The sequence below is a fragment of the Bactrocera tryoni genome, chromosome 2, assembly GCF_016617805.1.
Source record: "Bactrocera tryoni isolate S06 chromosome 2, CSIRO_BtryS06_freeze2, whole genome shotgun sequence".
Lineage (NCBI taxonomy): Eukaryota > Metazoa > Arthropoda > Insecta > Diptera > Tephritidae > Bactrocera > Bactrocera tryoni.
This window is the reverse complement of record NC_052500.1, coordinates 26,552,165-26,579,874: the sequence shown is the minus strand read 5'-3', so window position 1 is coordinate 26,579,874 and position 27,710 is coordinate 26,552,165. Positions and strand designations below refer to the sequence as shown.

The 27,710-nt window shown below is 35.3% G+C and overlaps 1 protein-coding gene across 3 annotated transcripts in view; it reads left to right on the top strand.

Annotated features, from left to right (window-relative positions):
* The first annotated feature begins 10,023 nt into the window (after positions 1-10,023).
* The window catches only part of LOC120769141, a 39,356-nt gene continuing 21,669 nt past the window's right edge, over positions 10,024-27,710 (top strand). For 2 of the 3 annotated variants that reach the window (XM_040096015.1, XM_040096013.1), the window contains exon 1: positions 25,184-25,982. The gene's annotated coding sequence lies outside the window, so the exon portion shown is untranslated. Of the gene's footprint in view, positions 10,111-10,171; positions 10,339-25,183; positions 25,983-27,710 lie in introns of those variants that run through there. The other variant, XM_040096014.1, reaches the window with a different exon arrangement.

The following is a 27,710-nucleotide window of genomic DNA, read 5'->3' as shown; positions in this document are numbered from 1 at the left end:
AGCAGCTAATAATCCAATGAGTACACCTAAATCAAGAACGCGTATGCACACATGCGCACACGTGATTGAATTTGAAAAAAAAATTCAAAATGTGCCATATTTTTTCAACATTATAATTCCACAGGCGTGACAAATTGCGCCTGCCTTGGCTAGAATGTAATGCTTTTTGTGTGTGCGCATGCGCAACTGACAGCGCCGACACACGGGCATTTTGTGCATGCGCTTACCAAAATACAAAAAAAAAACACCTTTTGCACAGCGAAAATTGATGAACTCGTGTCAAATGCATTGTAACTGTCAGTCGCCACTGCCTACATCCAAGCTGCATGTCTGTGCGCTTGTGCGCATGCGCACTCGCTTTTTTGCCTTTATTTTTTATGTGCTGAGGGTAAACAAAAACTGGGTTATCAGCCCACCGGTTCAATGCACCGCCGTTCTACGTGCAACAACAATAACAACAAACAAGCTCATCTGCATGTTGCTGTCAGATATTTTACACGCTTGGCCGATCGGCAATGCTCGTGATTTGGTAAGGGGTTGAAAAAATTTTGCACGCACTTATGCAAACACAAGTACCTTCACCAACACAAACGCACACATACATACATATGTATATGCATAGCGCTGCAGCTTGCTTGCAGAAGCTGAGTTTGTTGTATGTACAATTAGATCACCCCATATAACGGTGTTGTTGTTTTAAACGCAAACTTGTATTTTCGTGCTCATTGTGCCCCTTTGTCTGCTGTCAAAAAAGGACGTCTGTTGTGATAGATGACTTCTAACTTCAATGCAGAATTATAAAATGCACATTTTTCATTAAAAAACGCGAAATGCCTCGCTACACTAATACATCGACAACTAGGCACACATACATACATATATGTACATAAGCTTATATAATACCATTCGAATTGGTTAGTTAATGGACAATGGTCATCCAAAGTAGTTACGTACCATGTACATATGTATGTGTTAAGCCTCAATTTATCTTTATTAATAAGGATTTCTCTGTGACAGTTTATTAACATTTCGGATTACATAATATTACTTGTACGAGCATAGTACATAGAGGGTGTTTTTTAGTGATGCGAAGCAATAAACTCATTTAATTTAATGTCATGGTCAAGAATTTGGCTTTATTATACAAAATCTAGCAAAAAATACCCGAAAATTGTACATAAAACGCGAAATAATTTATTATTCTTCAATATTTATTTTGTCGCCTTCAAAGTAATCCCCACCAGATCTAATGCACATATGACAAAGATTTTTCCAGTCCTCGAAACACTTTTCATAAGCATTTATTGGTATTTACTTTAGCTCCTTCAGCGAATTATCTCTACGATCGACTGAAAACGGATTCCACGGAGCGGCAATTTCAGTTTGAGGAACTAGAAAAAATCTCACCGAGCTAAATCTGTTAAACATGGTGGTTGATTCAGTTTTATCGGAACGAGTCAAGCAAGAACACTTCTCGTACTCAAAATATCCACCAAAATCATTGAAACGGACTCGCGAGAGATATCGAGTCCTCTTGCCATCTCTCGTAACACTTGCCATACGATTTTCAAGTACCATATTTTTTAATTTTTTTAATATTTTGATCAGTTGAAAAGGACGAAGGTTTGTACAGAACGAGGCATGTCTTCAACGATCTTTGCAATAGGGACCATATGTCAGCGAAAATCCGGCATCGGGGTCCATCTCTGCTGTTTGTTCGTTTGGAGGAGAGAGTGGGGAGAGTACGGTACTGGCAGCAGGCAACGGGAATGCGCCACGCCAGCTGCTATTGAGAAGTTACAACCTAGCAAGGTTTGTGGATATGTATGATCAACCTCTACCGAGGCATACTCAGTCTCCTTGTCGCGCTCTATACTGGGCACTGCAGGCTCAAGAAACACTTGTCCAACACCGGTTTTGTGAAACCGGAAACCCCAGAACATCTGATTCTAGTTTGCCCAGCAGTTTGTAGAAGCAGCCTCAAGGCCTTTGGATCCATATATGTATGTATGTTGATAAGAATCACATCACCTCCATTGCGCACAGCAAGCTTCTGGAATTGTTCACAGTGCTGGACCTTTGTGACCATACGTGATATAGGAAAGGGCACAATAGACCATAGGTCGCAGTACAAAACCTCAATTAATTTCTATCTATCGATATGGATGGGTGTAAATAGCTTGCAATTTTTGTAGAAAACCGAATGTGGCTAAGAAATAATAAGTCTGGCTTCATAAATAAAAATAGGCCGCATGAAAGGCAGGAGCTAACCATCAACCCACTAATTGAATACTACTTAGTAGTATAAATTTCGGCATGGGGAAACTATATTAATCACATATTCATACAATGGACTTCAAAGTAGTTTTCTGCGATTTTTATTATACCTTGATGCCTTAAAAGTAGGAAGTAAAACATTCGATCCTTGAGAGAACACGTTTATTTCACTTCAGCAAATAAGTAGTTGGCGAAATATTAATAGAACTTTTCAAGAGCCTATAGAACAAAGCGATTTCGCTTTGGAAGGTCGCGCCAAGTCGTTCCATACGTCAGTCCGATTTGCTGCGAACGGCGTCAAATCGTCTTGTGTATACTTTCAGCTACGGCTGCTATATTTTCTTCACTGCGTGCTGTACGTGGTTTATTTGGTCGAATATTATCCAATAATGCATGTTGGATATCAAGATAGATGATGGGGTTGCGAATAGTACGCTCAGTAGGCCGATTAAGTTGACCATAATTTGAGCGAAAGGTGAATAATTTATAAACGTTTTTCAGGCGTAAGTCTTTCCATGATGAAATGTCAAACAATACTGAACAAGAATATGATAGTTTTACTCGACTCACACGCGATCTGTCAAAAATGGCCATTAAAAAAGTACCTATACTTGGATCACTTGCTATTTGTTTTGGTATAGCAGTCTAGTAATTATTATAAAATAAGGTACATACATTTTAAAACCCCGCCGTGATTAGTTTTTAATTATTTTAAAAATATTTACGTATCTTCAAAGTGGCAATAAAATAATGGGTTGTCAAAAAAGTCTTGCGGTATTTGTATTGAAATTTTCTTTTTTATTGAAATGGAAATGAATTTTTGATGACTCATGCCCAGCTCTTGACCGATGCTACGGCTGCTACTATGCCGGTCTCTTTCGATCAATTCAGCGATTTTATCGCAATTTTCGACAACAGGCCTTCCGGAGTGTGGCGCATCTTCGACCACCTCTACACCAGAACGAAAACGTTGAAACCATCGTTGTGCGGTGAAAATGGAAACTGTATCGGGTTCATAAACTGCACAAATTTTATTGGCGGCTTGAGATGCATTTTTGCCTTCATCGTAGTAGTACTGTAAAATATGCCGTATTTTCTCTCTATTTTGCTCCATGTTTGCGACGCTATAACTCACGAACGACTTAAAAGAAACGACAATCAATCAAACACGTGTTAGCGCGTGAAATGAGCTTTCCAAAAAGGTATAGCATGACCCGACGAATGCGACGTATAAAACTAGAACTACGCGCTTTCTGCGCCAACTAGCGAAAATACCGCAAGACTTTTTTGACAACCTATTATGTAGTTTTATTGACATTGACACTGTTAAGCGGACATTGCTACTGTGCGTTTCAGTGCATAAATATCGTATGCATGTAAATATTATAAATGAATAGATATGTAAGTATGTAAACGGAGAAAAGATTTCTTGTAAATAAATATTAAATCTGTTTACGTAAAATTGTTAATTTAATCATAATTTTATATACACATCGAAATTAATCGTTCAGTGCTTTCGTTACTTTATACCAAGACTGTGGTATGATCCATTAATATACACAAATGCGAAAAAATATAACATGCGCCAACAACTAAAAATACATGACCTGTGTATCTTTACTAAACGAGGCGAGTGCACTGAAACGGAAGTATCAACTTGATTTAAGTCTCAATTCAAATGTCAGGCAACAAAATTTCTCATGTCAAATACAAGCACAAACATGCACACACAAGAAACTGCAGAAAAAATCAAGCACAGCAACGAAAACACCGCAACACACCTTCAATTGTTCGTGAGCATCACGCTTTAATTGTTTTGTATAAGCTTATGTATGTATGTGTGTATAAATATATGCCAAATAAGTCAGCAAGTACTATTGACTTTTCGAAACAAAAACAAAATAAATGCATAAGAAATAAAAGTAAATTTCCACAATTAACAACAAAACAACTTAACGATTAAAGTAATAGTAACGGTAACAAGGCATGCATAAACAACAAACGCATACTGAGCAGCAACAACAATTGCATTTCAAACACTGGCATCATCAACGTGGCGCTGCACACACAAACACATACCCTACGCAGTTACCAATCAACACATGCCGACAAGTGAAGTCGCGTCTCGCCGATGCGGCACCGACTTGCATGATATTCAGTGCGATCGCGAAACGATTGAGCCCACCGATTGGCGTTTCGCGTCTTCACATGAATGCAATTGATTTATTTCCAATCGCAGCAGCGATGAGATCGAAACAAATGGCACTCAAGCGACTTTCCTTAGATTAATGGGAGTGATGTTTCCTACAATTTACATGCCTATCGACTCATCTGCAGCGAGGCCATGTATGGATGTGTGTATGTGCAAATGAAAAAATGTTTCGATTTTATGTAGAGTGGCGTTCATAATAATATTATCGGTATAAATTTTTTAGGCGAAAGTTTAAAAAGCGGCGCGGATGTAGAAGCAACAAACTAAATTTATGCCAGCGTGAAATTTAAATTCATTAACGAATCAATATTTTATTTAATTTGGTATTAATTTGGCACCTACAATTATATGTATTTACATATGATAACTTTGTTTTGGTTGGGCGGCATTTTGTTATAATTAGAAAAATACGACGGAAGGTCAATGACAAGAAAGAGGCAGAGAGTGTCCAATCTAGCGGGAAAAGGTAAAAAAGCAATATTTATAACATGATCAAGGTACATATATTAGGTTTGCTACGAAGTTTGTAACACAAAAAACGAAGACCCTAAAAAGTATTGACATAAGTAAATATAGCTTGACGAGCAGACTCGCTTCAGGCATGTCCGTCTGTCAGTATGCATGTTGGCGAACTAGTCCCTCACTTATGTATATCGATCTGAAATTTTGCGTACGTCCTCCTCTCCTCTACCTCCAAGATGCAGCTCATTTGTCGGACCGCTGAAATTGGACCATTATAAGTAGCTTATGGCTGCCATACAAACTGAACAATCGGAATCAAGTTCTTGTAAGGAGTATTTTGTGAAGTGAAGCTAACGGTTGTTCCAAATTCAGTATTGTTTGTCATTTCATCTTGGGAAGACTTACGCCTGAACAACGTCATTACAAAAACTCACATTCTGTAAAGAATATGTTTCACGCGCTTTGTTCAACTTGTGGTCAACATAATCAGCCTACTGAACGTACTATTCGTAACACCACCACCCATCTTGAGACTCAGTAATCATTATTGGATTATATTTGACCAAATAGACCACGTCCACCAAGCAGTGAAGAAAACATAGCAGCGGTAGCTGAGAGTGTAACCGAAGACCGTGGAGATTCGACTCAGCGCCGTTCGCAGCAATTCGGAGCGACGTATGGAACAACTTGGCAAAAGATCTTAAAATGAAAGCGTACAAAATACAGCTTATTTAAGAACTGAAGCCGCTCGAACTTACCAAGCGACATCGCTTTGCTCTATGGACTCTTGAAAATTTCAAAGGAGATCCGACGTTTTCCAGCCAAATTTTGTACGGCAATGAGGCCTATGTTTAGCTCAATGGATATGTAACCATGCAAAATTGCCACTTTTGGGACGAGGAGTAACTTGAAGAGATTCAAGAGCTGCCATTTTATCCAAAAAAAAACAACGGTTTGGTGTGGTTTGTAGGCCGTTGGAATCATCGGTCTATGTATATTTCTTCAAAAATGATGCCGGTGAGAAGGTAACCGTCAATGGCTACCGTTAAAGCGCCATACCGACTATTTGATGCCTGAAATTGAAGCTCTTGATCTTAGCGACATTTAGTTTGAACAAGTCGGCGCCACTTCCCACACATCGAATCAATCATTGGATTTATTGGGAGAACACTTCGATGAGCAGATAATTTGTGTGTGTTATCACAGCCTTAGACTTTTTCCTGTGGGAATATGTAAAGCCGAAAGTCTATGCGGACAATCCAGCATGGATTCCTATCCCAAAAATCGAGTTTGGAAAGAATTTTTCCACGGTTCTACCAATCGCTGACAGTAGTCATAATATCGATTAAGAAGTAATTTGAAGGCGACAACATAAATGTAGAAAAAATTAATTAATATTTTCTTCAAAAAACGAGAATTCCAGCTATTTTTCACACACTCTCCCTAAAAATATGATCACAACTGTATTTTGATATTACTTATATAAGTTGATAAATACTTATATTATAACACTTGTGTAAATACAAAAATAAACACAAACTGGGAAGTACTCGAAATGCACTCTTTAAAAATTTCCATGAAAGCAACAAAGCAAACATTTATGCATATTATGCAACGCCTAATTTCTCACAGCGGTTTAATTAGTGGATTTAAATAATAATGATGCCGTTTTTGAGTCAAAACAATTTGGCTAGTCTTGATTGTAGGTGTCTTAGGCGCTCTTGCAAGCTTTTGTTATTGAAAGCTGAATAATGAATGTCTTTCCAGCTTTAAAGAAACTAACGATCTTATAGCATTCAAGCAATTAATCTAATATAGCAAAGTAATTGGGAACAAATTGTCTTGAGGGGCGTATCATTTGACTGAATTTTCATTCTGTTGCTTGAGTAAGGAGTGAAGCTAGTTATGTATATAATAATGTTAAAGATATTTAGATAAACAAAATTGTGTATGAATACAATTTGCAGTTAGTTTTCTAAAATCTTAACATTTAAGGCGTTGTTATTATAATCGTAATTATAATGTTTAATTATTATTTGCGAGTGGAATAGTTATGAAATTATTCTATGAGGATAGAAAAGTTACAATTTGCAAATAATTTTTTTTTGGCAGCTTTCATAATCTGCCATCTGTGCTACATGATTTTTCCGATGAGAAAATGTTCAACCTTGCTGGACTAGACGGCTTTTTGGGATACTGAGACAGTACCGTTGGCATTCTCTTCTTGCCGAATGTATAGCTCCGAGTAATATGAAGTATTTGAAGCAAATTTGCTTCCCTGTATACATAGTCTTCCGCAAAAATCGTTCTCTTTTCAACAAGACAACGCAAGAACCCATAAGAGCAGGTCAACGAATACTGGCTTCAACGTAAAAATATCGATCTTTTGGATTGACCGTCTAATAAGAACATGGAACAGGATGGCTGTTAAGAAAGGTTTACGTAAATTATCGTCAACTAAATACGATTTCTGAGCTGAAAACAGCTATTTTGGATACACGGGCTTTATCAACCCCAAAAATGCTTTCTCAGTACCAACTCAATGCCAAATCGAATACTCGTATTCGCACTTATTAATAATAATAGAATATACTATTATTAGACAAAATTGAAATTTGTGTCTTTCCTTTTTTCGTGCTGAAAGGGCTGTCATTATGGCAATGAAACACCGTTTGCTGTGCATTTCGCTGACTACTAACAATAGTAGGAAAAGTACCGTTAGAAAAAAATGTTTTTATAGAACATATTTGTTTCAGTATTTCACAGAAATATAATGTTTTTTATAGCAATGAAACAAAGTGTACTCGTATTTCAAAGATAGAATACGAAGCAAATGTATTTCACAAGTAATAAACTAGTTAATCTTTATTAAGAGATTAATTAATTATTAAAAATGATCTTGTTTCACTATGTTTTTTATTAGAATAAAAGAAGAAATAACCAACATGTAAACATTAAATGCTTGAAAAATAAATTTAGCAAGCTAAAGTGCGTTCTGAATAAGTAAGAAAAAGTTAATACAAAGAAAACTTGCCTTTAAGTATTATTTTTAATATCAGAAATAGATATCCATAAGGGACTAAGGAAAGGTATAGAACTCCTGCGAAGATATAAAGACAACCAGAGAGAGGTAAATAATTGGATACGTAGAACCTATTTTCAGACTAGAAAAGGTCGTGAACGGAAAGCTTAATTTTTTAAAAAGATCTTATCTAAATTGTTTAATTTATGTATTTTATATATGAGTATATGATTTTATATAAAGTATGTTTAGTATTGTTTAGATACCTTAATAGGCACTTAGTTGATTCAACATTGCATCCTAAGTGTAGTCAACGTGGTTGTGTAACGATCTTCTCTTTTTTGATTCAACAAGTTTATTTCAAATTATTCATGCGGTTTGTGAGATAAGAAATTTCATAGAAAATTAATCTTGGAGTGATGGAAATATCTCTTTAAAAATATTATATGAATCTCATTATCGAATTAGAACATTCTCGCAATATCACATTTCTTTGAAATCTGTCAGCGTGTCGGCATTGTGATCATTTTAATTGTACATACGTTAGCTATTATCTAAATCAATTATCAATTAATTTAAGAATTTACAACACACCATTAGGGCAATAAGACAATATACTTGTAGTATGCATTAGTTTCGATTACAATACAACATTATAGGCGAAGCGGTTCACTGATCTATCTCAAACATACGTATGTACATATTCGCCAACTTTCTCGCAAGTAGCTTATATCGATATTATATATATACACAAATATTAAATAAAAGGGCTTAATATAAAAGAATAAAAGAATAAATACATGTATGTTCGTACATACCAGAAGAACACGTCCAATACTGCGCCGGCTTACTCCATTTTGCAGTTGCAACCATAGTGACACGCGTGAACATACGCCTGCTTTAATGCGTAAACAAGAAATTACAATATTTTCATTAATTTGGTTAGTTACTATTACTAAAAAGTAAACCTACATACTTATATTAAAAGCCATTAACCTAAAAAGGCGTGTTTGCCAGCTCGTACATTTTCTTTATTGCACCCACCTACTTTCATAGTACACTTAGATTGTTTGTAGATTATATATTATGTAGTTAATGCACTTGCTTATTACATAATTGATTACTACAATTAGCAAAACTTAAAACTTTTGATAATTTCACTGCGCGCAATATTTCAGGTTAAGAATTTTAAATTTCACAAATTAAAATGACTTGTCATTGCTAAACAGCTGACTCATTCGCCAGAACGGAACTAGCGAGAATAGTAAGGGAAACGGAAAAGGGTTGTATTTGCAATAAAATATATATTTATATATTAAACATTATACATAAAATGAAATTATTTTCAAAAATATATAAAGAAATTGCTTTGGAAATAATGTACTAATTTGTTGATGTGAAATTATGCATGTATATAGTATATATGTATTTATATGTATATATTTTAACGGAAAATATGTATAGCTTTACTCCCAACTATTGACATGGTCGTTTTAATTTCGTGTTTTTGGTAGTTTTTTGCTTAACAGAAATCGTTATAATTTAATTAAGTAATTAAAAATTTTTCTGTTAGTTTTATTGCGACAATTTATGAATTTCAAAATATTGTTAAGCAGGGATATGCAACCCTTCAGCCACTACTTGCAATAAATCTCGTCAGTTCCGCTTCAAGTAACGAGTGAGTTCAGCAGTTCAACGGCAGACGATGGAGTTCGTGAATTTACATTTGAAATTAAATTACAAATACATATGTCCTAAATTGCTTTACTAATGCAATTATAAAATTACTTAAAGATATCTTTTTAAGCAGTAATGAAAGTGAGACAAAAGTGTTTAAAAATAATTTTTCATCAAACTGTGCCTGCGCAAAATGCTAACCAAGAACTTAACCTAAAATGCCAGTGGAGCGCTAGTTAGGTGATGCTTACGATCGCACACACATGTGTACCTACATATACTTGTAATGTATGTACGCGCGTGTGCATGTATGTTTGTTTGCACTTATTGCACTTATTTTTAAGGGTGCGAATTTTGGCAACGATTCTGTGTGAAACTAGCGAGTGTGAGTAATTTAAAGAAAGAGAATTAGTGCTCTCATCATTTGTCGTATGAGCATAAAAGACAACAACAAAACCAAGTAAGGTAACGACTTATTCTTTGAGTAGGCATTGCTAATGTATTTTTAAAATCTTTACTAGTTAATGAATATGGCTGACAGATGACAAAGCAACAACAACTGGAATGATTTGAATGGCTGGATGGAGTTATGCGCTAAGAAAAACTATGAAAGTGGAAGTAAATTATTGCAGCTGAATTCGCGCAAGAGTGAATTGCTTATGAGTAAACAGGATGACAACAATACCAAGTAAGCAAGTGATTTAAATTATAAAAATAAACTAGGTTAGTTAATATTAGAGTATATGGAAGGAAAAAAACAGCATCTAAAATGACGGAAGTAGATAAAAAGGGATTCGTGGAAAAAACGCAAATGAAAATCCTTATAACATATTATTGTTATGTGATTATTTTTATTGTGTGTGTAAAAATAATTGATGTCAAACACTGTAATGAAGAATCCGGTATAAATTTTGAGAACTCAACCAATATATTGAGTATTATCCGGATTTACAAATATAATTATATAAACATATAATGTATATTTAAATCAATTGTTATCTACGTCAATGACGAGATATGAATTATTTTGATAAATTTTGCTTACCTTTTTATACTAATTTTAGCGAATTTTGGTAATATCTCATAAAATTTTATTAAAGTTTTACATGGGCTTCCTCGGGTAAAAAAACAACCTTTTTTCAACAATTTTTTTCTCATATAAAAAATGAAATATTTTATTAGAATTTTTATTGTTAAAACATACACTATTAAGAAAGAACTTGTGAAAGTTTTAGAAAAGAATATTTTAAACCAATACGACGCCATTTTCGGTGACCCCTCGGAAAAAAGATGCGCCCGCGTTGGCAGGATAACTACTTACAAGATAATCTAAAGTTAAAAAATACGTGTTTTAGTTAAAACATTAACATAGAACTTGGACATACAGACATTTTTACAAAAAAAATTAAAATTTCAGTGAAAATTTCGCAACATAATTTTTTGTTTTCATATAGTTATAATCGAAAAAATCCTTGGTTTAAGTCTTTAAGAATTGTACCTCAAATCCTGTGTAAAATTTCATGAAAATCGATTGAGTAGTTCTCGATAAATCTTGCCAACCGACTTCAAAAACGGCTCACTTAGCCTATCAACTCTCGAGCACACAAGTTCTCAAGGCTTTATCTCCGAAACTATTACTCGGATCAACTTGAGAATTTAGAACAATATTCCAAAATTCGATTTTTAGAAACCTGTAAACCCATGTAACCCCTTAAACATTGAAAATATAAAAATTTCGATTTTTTTTATATTTAGACTAGAATACCACCCTCAACAGTTCACCAAACTTTAGTATTCCATATCTGTAGATAATCAGCATATCAATCAGATTAATATAACAAAATATTAATCACAAAGTTTGTTTAAATAAAAAGTCACGAAACACGTTGGCGTGCATTATGACTAATAAGTTGCCATGCGCCACTAAATATTCATAAAACCGCTATTACAAAGTGCAAATAAATTCAGTTTATTTGTCACTTTTTGTTGTTGTGTAAATGTTAATGCATTCGTAGCGGGCGAGTATGACTGCGCCTGCGCAGCAGACATCTTCGCGTTAAGATTCTTCTTTTTGTTGCTGTAACCAATGCCTTGGCAATTGCTGCGAAACGACGGCACTGAGGTCGGGTATTTGTACCGTAATTGCCAAACTAAATGTTGCCGCGACTAAGTAAGTGAGTGAGTACCAACATTTTGTATGCCATCAAAGCTAACTGCAATTTTTAGGTGTGGAAAATCAACAGCAACAACAATATTCTTTCTGTGCTTGTTATTATCCGTGTGACTGCGCGTCAGCCAAAATTAATGGAGATAAGCGCACATTTTTACATACACAAATGCATATTATGTACGAGTTCATACAATGTTGAAGACTTGAATTACCAAATTACGAGAAAATACTTTGAATTTGGCTGCGGCTGTGTGCGCTGGCTCTAGAGACCCGCACACACAATCAGCGACAGCACGATGACAGGTTACGCCATCTGTGATGGCGACGGTGGCTATGCGCTCGCATGACTGCCACTCCAGAATACCGCGCACAGCTACAAATCTCTTGATTTGCGCCAAAAGATAAAGAAATACCAGCCGCATGACATTAGTAAATACATATAAGTATACATATATACTTTAATTTGTGTAGGTTTATTTTTGTATGCATCTCGAGGCGTGCAAGCCCATCCATCTAGCCACACAATTGCGGTTAAATGCCAGCGAAGCTTTTGTATTAAATTTGCCAACGATAATTACAAGCTACATACAATTAATTGTGAATATTTTGGGTCAAAGGGAGGTGGTATAATCGGTGCGCCGGTCTATAGCCCAGGCCATTATTTTGTGTAATAACGGTACGAGTATTATTGTGGTGGCTCAGCAAATTTAGCTTGCAGAAAATTAAATTTATGAAATTTGACAATTTCCTAGTCAAAGAAATTATTCGTGCATTGCCGCCATTTAGTTTGCAAAAGTTTATTTTCCCTTTTTGACAAAATATATGTATGTACATACATATGTATATACACACACATCCATACATTCATAGGCGTGTAGACCGCTCAAATGCGGAACAAAAATGTTGCGTTTTTTATGTATTGAACCCCTACATTTTTCATTTCATGCCATATCAAGATGCCGTTGTTGTTGTTGTTGTTGGTGTTGACTTTATTTCTTGCTTAGTTGCAAACAAGTCTAAGCGCCCGCAAATTACCTGACATAAATGGCTCAGTTTGTGCATAAAATATGTATGTGTGAGTATATGTGTGTCAGTGTGTACGTGTTTGTGGCACAGTAACATATTTACACCCACAACTTAATGCAGTCAATGCAAGTGCACGCGCCAAAAAATGCGCCAAGCCCCCCAAACCATTATGCCACTCCGAGGGATTTTTTTCAGCCGCACACATACATACACCCATTCGACTTACGCCTGCTTATAAGCCAAGTGAGAAAAATCTGGGTTTTTATAGCCTAAACAGGGTAAAATAAGTTTGGCACACAGAATGGAACGTTGGAGACCCTATAAAACATTAATATGCATAATTGATCAGTGTGAAAAGCTGAGTTGATTTAGTCACGACTGTCTATCTGTCCGTCCGTCTGTCTGTACATATATACGAGAACTAATTCCCTTTAGGATGCCTGCGATGGACGCTAATTTTAACAGACTCTTTAGCCTCACTATCGGTACCTCTTCCAGTGTATAATATCGCGGGAACCCCAGATGCTTACAGCATGGTCTCGCCAATGCGAACAAGTGCACAAGAGATGCTCCAATGTTTGCCTGATGCCTTGCTCTAGACACTTCCTGCAGTATTCTCGATCTGTCAGCCCCATTCTGCGGACGAGTGTCGCCACTAGACAATAACCAGCTAGTTTCCGATCGTGTTCCTACAGTCCTTCCTCTCGAGTGCCAATAGAAATTTTGTGCACTTCCGATCTACTGTTTTGCACATGACTTTTACAGATTTGCACAAAGGTAACTCATTCCATCGGGTTTTGATTTTCTTTACCATGCTTCTGTCCAGATCGTCGTATTGGGTTTCCCAATGTTAGTCACGTTTTCGGATGTTAGTCGTACACCATTATTGGCTATCCAGTCCACTATTTTATTGCCTTCGATGCCTTTGCTTCTGGCAACACTTTTCCCTGCTGCCCTGCATCCCAAGACTCCTCTGGCCGATATGCGTTACGATTAGCATACGATGGTTCCGAGCCATTACACCATTTTCGAGTAGCAAAGTGTGCCCGAACGTTCTTCACTTCCTCTCTGGCCCAAGCCAGCCGTTTCAACTCTTCTTTCTTTAGGCTGGACTTGCCTTCGAGATTGTTGCATATTCTGACCGCTGTCTCGTCGGTTTTGCCTTCAAACCCTCATCGCTTTGTTTATTCCGTGGCCCCTCTTGTTGCCAGAGTTTAAGCACTTGGTCACCAGCTCAGGAGTGCGAATAAGTTCTTCTTCCTTTTCTACGTTTCTGCTTACAGCGCTTTCTTGGTTCGAGTCTACATGGACTATGGCACCCGTGCGCTATGGCATAGAGATACCTACAAGATAGTTGGTATGGATGATTGTCCAAGGCATCGGTGCAATCTTTGAAGAAATTTTTGTGATCGGATCACTTTAGCACACAGCTGTCATACAACAGTTTGTAACGATCGAATTCAAATGTTTGTATTAGAGGAGATATGTATCTTTACGCTATTTCGCATAAGTTATTATCCAAGGCATCGGTTCAAACCCCAAAGGAATTATTCAGATCGGATCACTATGTGTTAGGTTAATGCTGCCTCTGTTAGATAAAACACTTTTGGTATAAACTCTTGCTGCACTCTCAGCCAAGACAGCTGAATAGATGTCATTTCCAATTTAGTTCCTAAATTCTCTCATTCCAAGCCACTAAAGATTTCAAAAATACGCCTTTGTGTATTCTGCGGTCTATCTATACGAAGTCGTTTAGGGTTTTTGGACATATAGATCCCTTAAAACATACATATATAACTACATAATATGTCACGTTTACTAAGTATCACGATAAGGGAATTTGGTTGTGTATTTCAAGAGAGGAAGAATTAGTACTCGTTGTAACTCCAGATTGTTTTAAGTCGATTAAATCTTTAAAAACAGAAAACACCTTCGGATGAGAGACCTCCGGTTCGATAACGTTACGAGTTTTCGATTGGCAACGGCGAATATCACTGTCGATGGAACGATGAACTGTACGACGATTAGAGAGCAGCAGTCACTCTGGCTAGATCATCTCGTCCGAATGAATGAAAGCACTCAGCTCTGATAATATTCGACGCAATACTCCGTTGGAGAAATCAGGTGGAGAAGGACCTAGCTGCACTTAGTATCTCCAATGGCCGCCAAAGAGTGAAAAGTAAGGACGACTGGCGCGCTGTTGTAAACTCGGCTTTAACCACAAATGCGGTTTCTACGCTAATAAAGAAGAAGAATAAATCTTTACGACTACCCCCAGGACTTTTTCCCACCTGCTAGCAGATATTTGGTTTTATTCTCATTCTCTGCTCAATATTTCCAAGCAATCTTAAGACGACATTTCTCTCGAATGTAATGCATCGAATTTACATCTAAAGAGGCTAACAATGTTTAGTTAATTGCCATGCTCCGCCTTTACTAACATTTAGTAAACTATACCAAAGAAAATAGAAGTTGTTGGCTGAAGGTCTAATTTCCCTACAAGGCACACACATACCACTGCATTGGATAAAAACGTGTTTGACCACAATTGTGCCACTGTTGCAACCACATTTTCAACCCGCAACTTTTGCGCACAAAAAAACTTAAGAAAAATGTCAAATGCTTATTGTATGAGCCATGCATAAAGCATTAGACTCAGACTTTTTGCAGTTACCTAACTACAAACTGAGGTACAAATAACTATGTATGCACATACATATAAACATTTTTATAGCATCTATATATTATTAACCGTTATGCTGGCGTATAAATTTGTCAGTTTTTAAAAAGTAAACAATTTTCTGTTTGAAGTTAGACTTCAGTCACATAGGGGAATCTCATTGACATACTTGTATATTGTACATTGGTTATTGTACCAATTTTCCCGAAGGAATCAACAGTTTTTTATAGGGGTAAGCAATTGAGTCAATCAAAGTGGTAGGAAATTAAACTGGAGTAGATAAGAAGAAGCGAATTAAGAGACAGGAGCTACGCTGACTAGGTCGTGTCATCCGAAAGGATTAAAACACTCCAGCTCTGAGAGTATTCAACGCAATACCCACCTGGAGAAGCAGAGAAAGACCTCCAGTCCATTCGAAAGGTCAGGTGGAGAAGGATCTGGCTTTACTGGGATCTCCAATTGCCACCAAAAAAGAAGAATATACTTATAAGAAGATCTATACACCGCACATTCCATTTTTGTTTTGTCTGGTATCTCAATCCGTATCTTTCAAACGAAATTGTTAGAAACAACACAAAAAAGATTATACAAAATTGAGACTTTAAGAATTCACAACTTCGGTGATAAGGTTCAAAATTCATCAGAAAAAACATCTGGAAATAGAATACCGTACCTCGATAACTGATGGATCTGCCAGTATTAATATATCTTTGATGAGTATTGAGAAGACAGGTTTGACAAAAGGGAACCTTCAGAGAACTCAAAAGATGATTTACTGAATAAAGAAGTCAATCTCACCATAATAACACGGACACTGATTTAAATTTAGGTTAGGTTATGTTAAAAGTCAGATCCTAACAGGGATTTCACTCGGATTCCACTATATCCAGCCTATCGTTTGTACCCATTAAATTGATCGTAAAGACCCTCATAAATTGACGAAGCGCTTTGAGCCCTTCACAAATTTGTTGCGGGGGCTAATGTTTATCTCCAGGTTCGCCCATTGTATGACTACCGAAGTATTTCAAGCTCATTGTTGCAATGGCAATGGACAATGAAGAAGAAAATGGTTAGATCTCAGCTTCTTCTATACTTTTACAGTTTGCGTCCGACTACATTTTTAGTCTTACAGCATGAATGTCTATTGGACATTATCCAGTAAAACTGCTACGATTGTGGCAAGATGGACTTTGCTAAGGGCTAGTAGTTTATTAAGTCTTCTACGTTCTATTCTATGCCAAAAGGATGTCGGAGTAGCGCATAGGCTGCTAGGTGTATGAGATCTCCAGAGGTCCATAGGTTCAGTACTAGAACGCAAGATGACAACTTAAAGTCAACTCATTCTCATTTAGATGTGAGCGGGGTAACCGTGTACCTCTAAATAGCTCATTGGCTATACAAAATCCTGCGATTCCACTAAGTTCAGGTATCCAAATGAGTCTGATAATGAAGTAGCTTGAACCTACTTCTAGTGAGGACACGCCTTCATTTTCGTTCAGCGCACAGTTTGCGAGTTCAACGCCAGAAATGCAGCTCTGCTGTCGGAATAAATGCTCACTTCCCCGAAAAATGCTGCACTTGGGAACAAGAAGTCCACCGCTACTTTAGCCATTTAGCCCGAAAGACACTGCAGTAATCCAGTAACCTAAAGCTATGCTGGACGGAGAGCTTCTTACAGTATACTTCTCTTCAAACTTCGACTCCTCCGTGAATAAACTCAATAATCCTCTTCTAAATCGATTTCTCCCCGACCACATATTCCTATATTTAAGTTTATATTTGACCAAAAATTTTCAACCTGATAGCACTCCCAAAATCACTTGCTTTGGCACTACAAAAACACAAAAAATCAATCGGAATCGATGTCAAACTTTTTTATTTAAAAATATTTCCTTCCAAAGCCCCAAAAGATAGCAAATTGTTGCATACTTCAAATTGTAAATAAATCTCCCTGAGAGCTTTCGCTGACATAAACATCAAAATATTATCGAAAAATATCGAAATGATTAATTATTTGTGCCAATTTGTAATGCAAGGGTTAAGGTCAAAGCAATGATTAACGGCAGCTGATTGCTCATTCTTCTGGCATTACCAACACACCTTTCTGCGACTTCACACGCGCAATTAAAACTACCTGCTACATGTCTGTATATAAATATACATATATTGGCATGCAAAATTTTATATTATTGTTTATTTATTTTTTTGTGCAAATTTTGCAGAGAAAATTGCTACAAAAATTATATAATTTTCAGGAATTTTTTTTTTTATGGCAATGATGCAGAAGTATGCCGAAAAATAGTTTAGATGGCGGATGGCAGATAGAGCTTAAAATAAGCATAACAATCCGTTATGTTGAGAATATATGTATATTACTATGATCTTACATACATAAAAACATTTTATGATTAAATTTTCATAAATTATTATTATTATTTTTTAGCATTTGGTATAGAAAAAAAATCTCTCGAAGACACAATCGCAGCCCTCAACTCCCTTACTTCCTTCTTTTATATATAGGTATGTATGTACATATGTATATAAAAATATATACCCCCACTGTTATATGTACATTTCAATTATGGTTTGACAATGTTATCGCCTCTGTTCTTCGAAGTTCTGACAACTCTTAATCAATTAATAATTCAATGATTGTTGCTCCAAGAACTCCATTGCCGAACGAATTTTTTAATTGTTTTTCTATTTCCCATGATTGACGGCTCGAACGATTTGTGTTCGAATTTTATGCCTTTTAAGCAATTATTTTAAGCGATTGTAAACTAAATGATAGATTTGTAGTCGCTTTTTAGACTTCTTTCAAGGTTCTTTCGGCGTTGAGGTGTGTTAGTCGTTGGAAAGAAAAAGTGGAAAAATAATCAAATATTGGTTACGTCACTCTGCTCGTGCCAAAGATGTTTTATGCTTGGCCATGAAGAGCTTCAATGCAATAATTATTAGGAGAGTTCACCTACTTACTCGTAAAAATAAGTTGAACAAGAATTTAAACGCCTTTTTTTACTCGTATAATGTTATGGTTGTGCTTGCTACTGTGTTAAATGAGCAAACCAAGAGCCACTTGCCAAATATACTTCAAGAATTGGTCAAACTGCTCATAGTTACGCATATAATTTTTTCTCATTAGACACAGTAGTAGCTTCTGCTTGCTATTTTCGAACCTCTTTTAGGACTTATAGAATATTCCGAATGGAAGCGCTCAAGAATACTACTCAAACTGTAATTAAGACAAGTTTACTTAAACTACTGAATACAAAATTTTCAAACTCATTGTAATACTTTCAAATACCTCTCTCTCTTGGATTCCATGCTCAAGGAATACAGAAGCTAAGGGATTTGTCTAAAGTGTGTTTAATCCTTTATTGAGAACTAATGATATCTCAATGTTTTTAAAGAAGAAGGTGCACATTATTGGTATTCCAAGTTTTGGCCACCTGAAGTTAAAAACTTTTCGAATACGCCAATTTGTGGATTCCATCCCAAAAGAACTGCGCTGACTTAGCGACCACTAATGAGTCAAGCCAATTTTTGATATCCTGTTTTCATGTCAACCGACCCGAGTTAGTTCGTTCTGCATGGACAAATTGTAGGTAGAAAGAGCAAGATCTGAATTATAAATCTGAATTATTAAACTTCTCATCCGCTGTTGTCCGAATAGTTTTTAACCCGTCTTGTAATCTCGTATGAACCAAAGCTTTGTCGTGGTAGAAAATTATTGCCTTGTGTCTTGTCGCAATTTTTAGACGTTTTTGGCAATCGCTCACTTTAATTCCAAAAGTTGTTGTCGGGAGCGTTCCCCCTTAACGGTTTCAACTTGCTTTACGAGTAGAAACTCTTAGTACAGCACGCCCTTCTGATCCCACCAAATACAGAGTATTAACTTGGCGTTCATGAATATCCTCCTTTGCCATTGATTTTGTGGGTTTGTCAGGTTTCACATATAAATGTTTGTTTTAGAGTGGTCGTAGTGAATCCACTTTTCATTACCAGTCACAAATGGCTGCTTAAATAACGCGCAAGTATTCTGTGAGCTTTTCTTGCGCTTGGCAAAAATCTTCCCCGAGTACTGTTTACAGTTCCACAACTTCAAACTATAACTATATACTATACTATAACTTTTGCCAACAGGTGCTACTTCGGACTGAGTAACCAATTGAGAAGTAAAGTCCTCTCTTGACGAACAAAAACCAAACCCTATAAGTCACTCATCATTCCCGTCCTGTTATATGGTACAGAGGCTTGGACGATGACAAAAAAAAAGTTCTGCGGACGATTTATGGTCCTTTGCGTTTTGCCAATGGCGAATATCGCATTCAATGGAACGATGAGCTGTACGAGTTCTACGACGACATTGACATAGCACAGCAAATTAAGAGACAGCGAGAGGGTGCGCTGGCTAGGTCATGTCGTCCGCATGGATGAAAATACTCCAACTCTGAGAGTATTCGACACAGTACCCCCCGTGTAAAGCAGAGAAAGACCTCCACTCCATTGGAGAAATTAGTTGAAGAAGGACATGGCTGCACATGGTATCCTAAATATGGCCCCAATTTGCTAAAAGAAGAAACGACTTGCGCGCTGTTCTTAACTTAGTGTCTACGCCATTAAAGAACAAAAAAAACGTTAACTTCGGCTGCACCGAAGCTGATATACCCTTCACAGGTGCATTTCTTTTAGTAACTACATATGTGTTCAGTTTATATGGAAGCTATACGCTATAGTAATCCGATCTGAACAATTTTTTCGAAGATTATATTATTACCTTAAGCAGTAATCCATGTAAAATTTCGTGAAGATACCAAGTCAAATGCGAAAGGTTTCCATACAAGTCCTTGATTCCGAACATACTGTTTGTATGGCAGCTATATGCTATAGAGTGCCGATCTGAACAATTTCTTCGGAGATTACATTGTTGCCTTAGAAAATAATCCATACCAAATTTCGTGAACATAGCTTGTCAAGTGCAAAAGTTTTCCATACAAGAACTTGATTCCGATTATTCAGTTTGTATGGCAGCTATATGCTATAGTAATCCAAACTGAACAATTTCTTCGTATATTACATTATTATCTTAGAAAACAATTTGTGCCAACTTTTGTGAAGATACATTGTCAAATGTGAAAGTTTTCCATACAAGAACTTGATTCCGATCGTTCAGTTTATATGGCAGCTATATGTTATAGTCGTCCGATATCGGCAGTTCCGACAAATGAGCAGCTTCTTGAAAAGAGAATGACGTTTGCAAAATTTCAAAACGATATCTTAACTGAGGGGCTAGTTCGTATATATACAGACAGACGGACATGGTTAAATCGACTCAGCTCAACATACTGATCATTTATATATGTACATATATACTTTATAGGGTCTTCGACGCTTTTTTCTGGGTGTTACAAACTTCGTGGCAAACTTAATATACCCTGTTCAGACTATAAAAACAAGAGTCAAGTTACGCCATCTATTGACAAATATAGAGCTAACATATACATATACTACTATGAGCAAAAAGTAGTAAGACTTTGTTCACAATTTTAAAATCCTTAATTTGTTATAAAAAAGAAATATGACCCTCAAAGGTAATCACTCTTGGCCCCACTCCACTTTTGCCAACGTTTTTTCCAATCCTCGAAACAGTTATTAATGTCAGTTTTCGGAATAGTCTTCAATGCGCATATCGGTTCACGTTTAATGTCTTCAATTGACTCAAAACAGTTTCCCCGGAGCGGTCTTGTGAGTTTGCTGAATAGCCAGGAGTCACACGGAGCTAAACTTGGCGAATACGGTGGTTGCGGTACGAAGAATCAATGCAGTATGTGCAGTGCATTATAGTGGTACAAAGACCCCTTTGTTGTCGGCCCATAATTCTGGTCTCTTTTTACGAAAAGCTTCGCGCAAACGACGCATAACACTCAAATAGTATTTATTATTGACAGTTTGGCTGTTCGGAAGTTTCATGACATCCTGTTTCACAGACATTAATGCGTCGCTGTTTTCGAAAAAAATGAGTGATTTTAGAACCAAACGTGCTTTCACTTTTCTTGGGCCTAAGTGATCTTTCACAATCGTTTTCGCTGATCCTTCCGATATTCCAATGATGCCAGTAAGATCGCTGACTGTTAATCGTCGATTCTCAAGCACGAATTCCTTTATTTTCGCATGAAAAGACTAGCGTATACTAAGCACTAGTGATTATTTTGATGTGACATAAGGTACTGTTATCACTGACTCTCATACCAACCGATAAAAAAAAATATTTCAACGAAAGGGGTTTCGAGCGAAATTTGAGTTCAAAAAGTCTAACTATTTTTTTCTCACAAAACAATACATACCTTAACAATACCATTTTAGTCTTATTTTTATGAACCGTTATTGCATTTAACATAAACATAATTAAAAGTTACACTTTAATTAGCCTCTGACCTTTAAAATTTTGTGCAAACAATGTCTCGAAAGTATTAAAAATGCTCCACAACAATAAAAAAGATAGTAAAGGTCACCGCGAACATATAATGGAAACCTGTAATAATACTTTACTATAATTTGGGCTAAGGAGCTGCATTTAACGGTAATTAATGGCAAACAAAGTCAGAGATAAGCATCGGTTTTAATGGTCAAAACCAATGAACCGTAATAATTCAATTAAATCTATTGAAAACCTTATCAAATATTTAATTTCTCAGGCAGCCAGCCAATCAAGTTACAACCAACACACGAACGCTTAAATAATGAAATATATTAGTATGTATATAAGTACGTGTGTGTGTCAATTAATTTCAGCTATGCGCATGCGTCAATCAGTACACAACAAGCGCATAAATGCCGATTAAAAAGCGCAAGTGTATATAATTACAAGCTGCAGTGATACAATGGCGCGGTGTCATGAAAAAATGCTCAGAGATATTTACTTTTGTATACATAAATACAAGTGTACATATGTATAAATGTATGTATGTATGTTTAGCTGTATATATGGTATGTATGTTGCATTAGGGATCGATCTAACACAATGCACCAGTAAACCACATTCAATATGCATTTGTTGGTAGCTCAGCTGTCCGGTTGTTTGGTATTTTAAGCCGAAGCGCATGTTCGAAGCGGCTGCGATGTGTGGTGAGCGTATAAAATTAGAAGTGGTTGAGGTAAGACTCAGCAGCTGGAGAGCGCTTGCTGAACATGCTGCTTGTAGTTGCTCGCATGGCGCCAAGCTCACTGTTAGTAAGCTTCGTGTTTATACCGCTCACGGAACACTTTTTAATCCATATTTTTTGGAAATTTACATTGAGCTCTTTTTATACCCTGAACAGGGTATATTAAGTTTGTCACGAACACCCAGAAGGAAGCGCCGGAGACCCTATAAAGTATATACATACATATATAAATGATCAGTATGTTGAGCTGAGTCGCTTTAGCCATGTCCTTCTGTCTGTCTGTGCGTCTGTCTGTATATAAGTATGTATACGAACTAGTCCCTTAGTTTTTACTTCATTTTCTCTTCAAGAAGCTGCTCATTTGTCGACACTGGCGATATCAAAGCACCATAACATATAGCTGCCATACAAACTGAACGATCGGAATCAAGTTCTTGTATGGAAAACTTTCACAGTTAACATGATATCTTCACGAAATTTCGTATCGGTTATTTTCTAAGGCAACAATGTAATCTCCGAAGAAATTGTTCTGATCGGCACACTCTAGCATATAGCTGCCATACAAACCGAACGATCGGAATCAAGGGCTTGTATGGAAATCCTTCGCATCTGACGTGGTATCTTCACGAAATTTGATATGGATTACTGCTTAAGCCAATAATATAATCTCCGAAAAAATTGTTCAGATCGAATTACTATAGCATATAGCTGCCATACAAACTGAACACATAGTTACTAAAAGAAATGCAGCTGTGAAGGGTATATTCGCTTCGACAGAAGTTAACGTTTTTTCTTGTTTCACCCTCTGCTTAAATTAAATAATTGTTATAAGACCTCCAAAAAAAATTTTTAAGGTTATTTTTTCTAGAATAAAAAACTAAATTAATTTGAAAATGTTTTAAAATTTATTTAAGAAAAGTGAGAGTTGATTTTGTCATATTCAATACATTTTTGCATATTTTTTTGGCGGCTGAGAGGGTGGAAAATGCCTTTCGCAACATCAGTGCTGTCATCACAGCAAGTTGGGAGGTGATTTTCGCTGCCTTTCCTCCGACGTGATGGATTTCTACCCAGTAGGCTAGTCTGGAGTCCAGTCTTACGCCTAAGTAGCTTACTGCTTTTAGTGTCTTAAGAATATCTGTAGTCGTTTGCATACTTATTTCGATAGGTATGTGCTTATATGTTAGCAGTAATAGCTCTGTTTGTTCCGTAGCGAGTTGGAGTTTACAGATAGGGGTCACGTCAGGAGCAGAACAAGAATCCATTTTAGGCCCAGACTTGTGGAACAGCAACTACGACACTATACTAAAACTCAAAATATTATCCGAATTGTACTTAATTGGCTACACGGACGACATTGCAGCGACGAAATTATAGCAAGAGACACAAAAGAAGTTCGAATAAAGCTTAATTAGGTAATGATACGGACTCAAGCATAGCTCGTCCCACGTCGTGATACCTCTCTAGTTTTGTACAGCAGTTTTCTGTTGTTAAGGTAGCTCCGTAGTTCTTATTTTATTTTAAAGGTTTTTACGAGAGCGTCAATCATATCCACCCACTTAGCACTGTTGAAAGCGTTTCGAACATCTAAAGTCGCCAGCAACGCTATTCTATTGTATTTAAGCCATCTACGCTATGCGATTTCTACTCTTTCAATGAAGCAGCTTCTAGAGCCGATCTGGTGGGTTTAAAGTCGTATTGTCTAGGGGAGAGTCCTCCAGTTTCATTGATAGCCGATCCGAGTCCGGTTTTAAGTAGCCTCTCACAGAGTTTTCAAGCTAGTATTTCAAGCATGCATACTGGACGGTATGCTGATGCCTAGTTGGGATCTCCTTTTAACTAATTGACTAATTAGCACCAGTTGTTGCTTTTTCCAGGGTTCAGGGAACATTCCAGCTTCGGAGCAGGGTTTATGTGCGCTCAATAGTACTACCCGTTCAAGGCTATGTTGACAGGTTTCTTCGATTATCGAGGTGTGGTGTACTCTGAATTTCTTCTGACCGGCCAAACTGTCAATAAGGAATACTATTTGAGTATTATCCGCTATTTGTAAAATGAGGACGGAATTATGGTCCGACAACTCTTGGTGTTGGCACCGTGATAATGCGCCGCCACATTCTGCATTGATTCTTCGTGAGTTTTTCGCCAAATATTCAACCAATATCGTGCCGAAACCACGCTTTTAAAATACTAAAGAAACCAAACGTTTAAGAACGATCCAAACCCTAGCAATATGTAGAGACTAGAGGGCCTTTCATACGCTTAGAAATCTGTCGTATTATCTATAAATATTCATGTTGTACAAAAATCTCGTGAATGGTATTAATCGATGCACACATCTTTTCTCTCTTTTGCCACAAGCATCTCTGCACTTTGTAAAGAATGAAAACGAAACTGAAAGCCAAACCGAATAAAATCGAAGTCAAGATTAAAACTCAAACTGAAATCGAAATTGAAGCTCAGCTCAGTCAGTGCTGCAGCTGACTGCTGAGACTCGACTTGAACGGTTCGACGACTGACGACCGCGCGCTCGCTCCGTCGGCTGTGTGTAGTGTGTGCAAAGCGTAAGTCTGGCTGAAGGCAAAGTTGAAGCCGCTGTTAAAAGTGAAGTTGTAGTGCGGATATTGTAAATATACACACGTAGAAAATAGTAAAAAATAGCTGCAGAGCAATCAGTTATGTGAACCTGCTACCAAACAACAGCACATGTGTGTGTGTATGTGAGTCTGCAATTTGCTCAGAAGAACGCCACAAAAATGCGGTGAGATATTCATGCCTCCACTTCAGTCAAATTTGTTTGGCTTGGCGCTTATGGGTTTAGTCGCGGTTTTGCAGGCGCAGCGCGCAAACGCAACGGTTTTACATAGAAAATATTTGTACAAGGTGTTAGTGAACTAAAGTGGAATTTATAAAATTTTAATTGAAAAATTTAAAAAATAATCAAATGTGATTTAGAAATTAATTAATTGAAGCAAGTGTGCAGTGTGTTGCTTAATTCGCAATAATCTGTGGAGAAACAATAAAAATAAAGATATAAAAACTGCCGTTAGTTAGCAGGGGCTCACTAAAAAAACAACATCAAAAAAATTACAAGAGATTATAAAAAATCAAAGTACCCACGCTACGATTCAGCAATGTAAACTCATTCATAACGAAAATGTGAAAATAAGCCAAACAAGTGTGAGACCCTAAAAAGCCGTGCTTCGCTGCCGCAACAACAGCAATAACCTGCAGAGACTTTCAATGGGAAAACAATTAAAATTTGCATTCATTAAGTGGTGGAAAAATTGCAGGTGAGCAAAAAAGTGTGGTAAATATGTACATATATACATATGTATGTATGTATATGTATAAAAGCACGTATGTGAGTAAGTTCAACGCTGCGCAAGGAATTCGGTTTGAATTGTGTAGACATAGTGTATGCTGCAAGAATGTCATTAGAAAAAAATGTAAAAAAAACAATTGAATAATAAAAATGAATTAAAAAAAAACAACAAAAAACAATACTAAAAATAAAAAAATTGTTTTTAATCTCAAAAGTACTAAAAATTCAATTATAAAATAAATAGAAACAGTTTAAAATTTTTAAATAACAATTGATTTTTACTAACAAAAATATTTAATACAGTTAAAAAATTTTAAAAACTAATAAGCACTATAACTAAAAATAAAAGTAATTAAAAACTTCAAAATATTACATTAATAAGGAAGTCAAAGACGAAGTAATTGAATAAACATTAAAATTAATAAAAAAAAATTAAAGAGAGTAAAATTAAAAAACAAAAATAAAAATTAATTTTTAAATGCAAAATATTAAAATTAAATAAAAAAATTAAAATTAAAAATATTTTTTTATTAGCAAAAATATTTAACACAATTAAAAAGTTTAGGAATTTTTAAATGATTAAAAATTATAAAAAAATTAAAAAAACTAAAAAAATTTACTTTAATTAGTAAATTAAAAAATAATTAATTGAACATACATATGTACATATATTAAAACAAAACAAAAAACTAAAACTTTTAATTTTTTTAATATAAAAAATATAAAAAATTAAAAATAAATAATAAGACAAATTAACAATTAATGTTCAATAAAAATAAATTTTTAATTGCAAAAATAGTTAACAAAAATTCAAAAATTTAAAGAATATTTCAATTATAAAAATTTTAAATTAAATTAAAAGTTATTAAAAAATTATAAATTATTAATATAAAATATTTAGAGAAAGAGTAAAAATAACAAAATAAAATTTAAAATTAATTTCGAACTTAAAACAATAAGACAAATTAATAAATTAATAAAAACATTTCAGAAAATTTTTTAATTGCAAAAATAGTTGAAAAAATTAAATACTTAAATCGGAAGAGCAATTTTTAATTATATAAAAAATTATAAATAAAATAATTAAAAAATATTACATTCATTAGTAAATTAAAAAAAACAGTAGAACAAATATTAAAAAAATACATACAAATTTAAGGAATTTATTTTTAAATTCAAAAAATATTTAAAGAACATAAATTTTTTAAAGTAATAATAAAACTTAAGTTTTAATCGCAAAAAGGCTAAAAAATTGTAACGAATTAAATAATTAATGAAAACATTTTAGAAAGTTTAAAATAAAAATAAAATTTTAAATGCAAAATAATTTAACAAAATTAAAAAAAATAAAAAATTTTAAATTATTGAATTTTATAAATAAAGTACAAAGAAATTGAAAAAGTAAAAAGTTTTAAATTAATAAATAAATTAAAAAACGAAATCATTACACCAGTTTAAAAACAAAAATAAATAAATAAATAATTAAGAAATAATAATTGAAATGAATACTTAAATGCAAAAAATGTTTAAAGAAACATTTTTAAAAATAAAAACTCTTTACATTAAATATAAATTCTTTACATTAAAACATATTTTAAACAAATTTAAAATACAAATAAAGATTTATTTTAAAAAAATATTAGAATAAGTTAAAAAATTAATAAACATATAAAAAATTTAAAAAAAATTTGAAAAC